Genomic DNA, 6202 nt, shown 5'->3' on the forward strand with positions numbered 1-6202 from the left:
ATTATTCATACTTTGGAGACAGAGTTTGCCCCGTCTGTTTTTATGTGGGATTGTTCTGCCCTGAGTATATGCTATCGATGCCATACGTGTATGTATGTATATATATATATATATATATATGTATATATATATATATATATATATATATATATATATATATATACTGTATATATATATATATATATATATATATATATACATATATGTATATATATATATATATATATATATATATAAGTATGTCTATATATATATATACATATATATATATATATATATATATATATATATGTATGTATATGTATATGTATATACAGTATATATATATATATATATATATATATATATATATATATGTATATATATATATATATATAAAGAGAGAGAGAGAGAGAGAGAGAGAGAGAGAGAGAGAGAGAGAGAGAGAGAGAGAGAGAGAGAGAGAGAGAGAGAGAGAGAGAGAGGTGGGGGGGATGAATGATTTAGAAACTTTCTCATTTTTAAAATAAATCATATTAATAATAGGAACACGAAGGAAGAAAATATATATAACGAGTGCATTCGTAATATTAGGTAAAGGTTAAATGTGTCTGGTTTCAGTTCGTTTCATCAGAATAGATGCTCCCCAGAACGTCAGCCAGGGCAAGCCCAACCCCCCACTGTGGTGCCCAAGCACAGCAGTGGCCTCCCCTGTAAACAACTTGAACTCACTATTCTGGGCGGGGATCGATCTGCTGCTATGCGAAAGCTAGGCGAACACGTTACCACTGTACTAGCAAGGAAAGTATGTAGTTAATTCTAATAGTTAGGTCTTCTCCATCATAAGGCCCAATACTACACAGTGTTCTAGAAGTTTTATTCCAGCTGTGACCAAGTTGTGGAATGATCTTCCTAAAATCAGGTAGTTGAATCGGTACAACTTCAAAAGTTCAAACTTGCAGCGAGTGTTTTTATGTTGAACAGGCTGATATAAGTCTCTTTTTATAGTTTATGTATGAAAGTATTGTTTTAATATTGTTACTGTTCTTAAAGTATCTTATTTTAATTGTTCATTACTTCTTTTGTAGTTTATTTATTTCTGTATTTTCTTTCCTCGCTGGGCTATTTTCCCCTGTTGAAGCCCTTAGGCTTATAGCATCCTGCTTTCCCAACCAGGGTTGTGGATTGGCTGATGATAATAATAATAATAATAATGATAATAATAGCAAGAAGCAGAGAGAGAGAGAGAGAGAGAGAGAGAGAGAGAGAGAGAGAGAGAGAGAGAGAGAGAGAGAGAGAGAGAACGATACAAGTAGCACCAACCAATTCGTTTAGCTTCAGACGAAACCCGTGACTCGATTCCCATCAGAAAAATGAGAAGAAGAACGACACCTGGACGACAGATGTACGATGCCATCTTTCAGCCGAAAGTTCCGCCACGTCTTATCAGTGTCTCTTCTTGATGACAACTGACAGCCTGAGCTGCCTGACTTGAGCAACGCTGAGGCATCAGGGCAGTACTGACCTAGTGTTGATAGCTACACTATGCCGTGTGTCTCCTCCCCACCCCAGGTCAACACCCGATAATCCTTATACTAGGTCTGAAGTAAACCCAGGTTGGATTTGACATTTACATTTTGAGACTTTGATGAAATTGTGGAAGGAATTACAACCAAATTTATTTGTTATAATAATATTCAATTATCATTAGAGGAAAATTACTAATTCCCTAGATTTTTTATGAAATTATGGAAGGAATTGCAACCAAATTTGTATAATAGGATTATATTATCATCCTCATCATCATCTCCTCCTACGCACATTGACGCAAAGGGCCTCGGTTAGATTTTGCCAGTAGTCTCTATCTTGGGCTTTCAATTCAATACTTCCCCATTCATCATCTCCTACTTCACGCTTCATAGTGCTCAGCCAGGTAGGCCTGGGTCTTCAAATTCTTCTAGTGCTTTGTGGAGCCCAGCTGAACGTTTGGTGAACTAATCTCTCTTGGGGAGTGCGAAGAGCATGCCCAAACCATCTCCACCTACCCTTCACCATGATCTCATCCACACATGGCACTCGACTAATCTGTCTTATAGTTTCATTTCTGATCCTGTCCTGCCATTTAACTCTCTATATCCTTCTGAGGGTTTTGTTCTCAAATCTGCTAAATCTATTGGAGATTGTTTCATTGTCCTACCATGACTCATGTCCACATAGTACACCGATCTCACTAAACTGATATATAGTCTGATTTTTATATGTAATTTTAGGCGATTTGATTTCCAAATTTTGCCTAAATTAGCCATTGTATGATTTGTTTTTTTCAATATTTCACTAAATTTTAATTCTAAAGACCCTGTATTGGAGATCATAGTTCCTAAACATTTAAACTATTCTACCTCATTAATCCTTTCTCCTTCCAATGATATTTCATCATCCATTGCATATTCAATTATCATCAACTCTGTCTCTCTTCTATTTATCTTGAGCCCAACCTCGTATGATATGTCATGCATTCTGGTAAGCAAGCATTGCAACTCATGTGGTGTTCTGTTAATAAGGACAGGATCATCAGCATATTCTAGGTCTGCTGATTTCCTATTACCAATCCAGTCCAATCCTTCTCCACCATCCCCAACTGTTCTACGTATTACAGAATCCATGAAGAGGACAAACATAGGTGACAATACTTTACCTTGGAGTACTCAGCTCTTCACTGAAAATTCATTTGATGGGACTCCGTAATAACGCAGGACTCTCCACAAAATTGGCCGGTGCACACTATCAAAAGCTTATTCATAGTCCACAAATAGCATCAGAAGGGGATTTCTATATTGTACACATTGCTGTACAACATATCTCAAAATAAAAATTTGGTCTGTACAGCTTCTACCTTTTCTAAATCCTGCTTGTTCATCTCTCAGCTTTTCATCAATCTTTCTCTCTAGTCTCTTTAGAATAAGGACACTATATATTTTCATGACAAATGACTTAAGTGTGATGCGTCTATAATTATTGGAATCAGTCAGATCTCCCTTTTTGACATTTTCATCAACACTCCTAGTTCCCATACATCAGGTCTTGCCTCTCCACGCCACATTCTATAAAATAATCTTGCAAGTATTCTGGAAGTCACTTCATTTTCAGCCAATATCATATCAGTAGTTATTCCATCGTATCCACGGGCTTTCCATCTCTTTAGTTTTTAATGATAGCTTCGACTTCAAACACACTGGATTCATTCATGGGCCCATAGAGGTCTTCATCAGCTTCAGGTATATCAATCAAGTTATTCACTTCATATCTCCTATTCATGACCTCACTAAAGTTATCCGTCCAACGTTTGTTATAACAGGATTAAATTATTAGGAGAGTTATTGGGTCCTTTGACTAGCCAGGCAGCACTACATTGGATCCCTCTCTCTGGTTATGGCTAATTTTTTCTTTGCTTACACATGCACCGAATAGTCTGGCCTATTTTTTCCCACATTCTCCTCTGTCCTCATACACCTGACTACACTGTGATTACCAAACAATTCTTCTTCAATCAAGGGGCTAACTACTGCAATGGTAAAAGAGACTCTATAACTATGGTAAGTAGCTCTTCAAGGAGAAGGGCACTCCAAAATTAAACCATTGTTTTCTAATCTTAGGTAGTGCGATAGCCTCTGCACCATGGTCGTCCACTGTCTTGGGTTAGAGTTCTCTTGCTTGAGGGTACACTCAGGCATACTATTCTTTCTTATTTCTCTTATTTTTTTTTTTTGAGGTTTTTATAATCTATATATGAAAGATTTAATGTTACTGTTCGTAAAATATTTAAATGTTTCAGTACTTCTCTTTTAGTTTATTTACTTATTTCCTTTCCTCACTAGGCTATTTTTTAACTGTTAGATTCCTTGGGCTTATAGTATCCGGTTTTTCTAAATAGAGTTATAGCCTAGACAATATTAATAATAATAATGATAATAATAATAATAATAATGATAATAATAACAATAATACACATATATGTCTGCATATCAAAAGCCTTTTTCACAATATAACAATGGTACTAGTAATAATGATGATAAGATAATAGAAATAATTTCATTCATACTGACAGTAAAAATTATTATTATTATTATTATTATTATTATTATTATTATTATTATTATTATTATTATTATTATTATCATTATTATTATGCTTTCTTTGTTAGTTGGAAAAGTTTATCGTACTATTTCCAAGTGAAATCTGGAAATTATATCCGTAGAGTTTCTCACAGTCTCGGGAAGTAGGGGAGATTTAAAAAACATGCATAAACAGATTGTCTTTACTTTATGGAGAGGATATATTTGTTGAATTACAGATTTAGATGAATAATAATTGAACAAAGGATAAATTGCATATACAGCAAATACATATAGGGTTGTAATTTACTGATTTAAATGCCAGCCACTACGTTGACTGTGTTATGAATCTAATATTGTGGCCTAACCTTTTCGTCGTCCGAATCGGCTGAAAGCGATAGCTTCTTGTATTATGCTGACGTTAACGACTTTGTATTTCTTGAGGCTACTTAGAAAGCGGACAGTTAGGATAGGACTGAATGTCTGATTTCTTCGGTCCCGTCTCCGAGAGAAACTGATTTTAAAATTTGATTTTGAATTTTGAGTCCTAAGTTCAGCGTATCTTTTCATCGTTTTTGTAAATGGTATTTCGTCCTGGGTGTTAGCTAATTGAATTTAAAATCTCGAATTTCACAGATAGTCGTGAAGGGCCAAAATGATTTTATATTGGTGATACTTTTGATACGTAGGTCTAGGGAAGTTAACGATACTGATTTTAAATGTTTTAATAGTCCTATATGAACTTAGATAAGGTCACATTTTTTTTCTGAGGTCTCGTATTTTATAAGACGTTATACAAAATCTAATGATTTTGAAAACTGACGCTTTTAGTCAAAACTGAATTGGAATTTATAGATAATATAATAGTGCTCTGGAAAAGACAAATTACTTTTGAATTATCAAGCTATCTGTTTGTACGATCTAAAAAGGCTCCCGAGGAGATTAAAGTTAATTTAATCTCTCTCTCTCTCTCTCTCTCTCTCTCTCTCTCTCTCTCTCTCTCTCTCTCTCTCTCTCATGTTCGTTTTAGTCCTATATCGCCCGGTGGTTAAAGACAATGAATTCCTTAGTCAAATTGAGCGTCGACAACTTTCAATTGGTTCAGAAGATATTTTAGAGAATGTAGATTGAATGTATGATCTCTCTCTCTCTCTCTCTCTCTCTCTCTCTCTCTCTCTCTCTCTCTCTCTCTCTCTCTCTCTCTCTCTCTCTCTCTCTCTCTCAACTAAAGTAAGTAATCCATAGTTTTCACATTTAACACTAAAAGAAAATAAGTTGCAAAGTTGCATAGACTTTTGCTCTTGCTGGGCCCCTTGTCTTCAGCCTAGTCAGCCTTATGGATAATGGATCCCTGTCTACAGTGCACCATGCGTCCTTATGTGTAGGCGATAATGTGGCCTTGTTTTCAGTGCACACTGCACCACGAGTCCTTAGGCCTAAGAGATATTCCGATGCTATGCTATCCTGAAAAAAAAAATCGTAACCACCCACTATCAAAATGAATGAATGGATCCTGATTGCTTACCCAGCAAAATACAATTGCGACCACTCTATGAGTAGATAGATGCAAAACTTCTTAGCTTACACGTGGTACAGAAATTGAATTTTTCCTGTGACCACAAACATCTTAAGTTTTAATGTTATCACATTCTACTTAGAGGTTACACTCAGACGCGCAATTCTATGTTTCCTTATTTCCTTTCCTCACTGGGCTATTTTCCTTGTTGGAGCCCTTGGGCTTATAGCATCCTGCTTTTCCAACTAGGGTTGTAGCCTATAACAAGTAATACCAATAATAGATAATAATGATAATAATACCATGTTCCTAATTTTGGGTATAAAAATAAATGTTCTGTATTTTTTTTTTTTTTGCACTGGTCACAAGTATCATTTATATATTTCCTTCTGAAATTTGGTTTTATTTTGAGCATGCTGAATCTTGCTTTCATTATTCATCATCATCATCATCTCTTCATACGCCTATTGATGCAAAGGGCCTCGATTAGATTTCACCAGTCGTCTCTTTGACTGACTAAACCCATACTTTTATTATTTGGATTGCCTTATCCGTATCCATTCATCTAATGAAAGGCTGTGTGCCATTTTCATCT

The sequence above is a fragment of the Palaemon carinicauda genome, chromosome 17 (genome assembly GCF_036898095.1).
Source record: "Palaemon carinicauda isolate YSFRI2023 chromosome 17, ASM3689809v2, whole genome shotgun sequence".
NCBI classification, from domain to species: domain Eukaryota; kingdom Metazoa; phylum Arthropoda; class Malacostraca; order Decapoda; family Palaemonidae; genus Palaemon; species Palaemon carinicauda.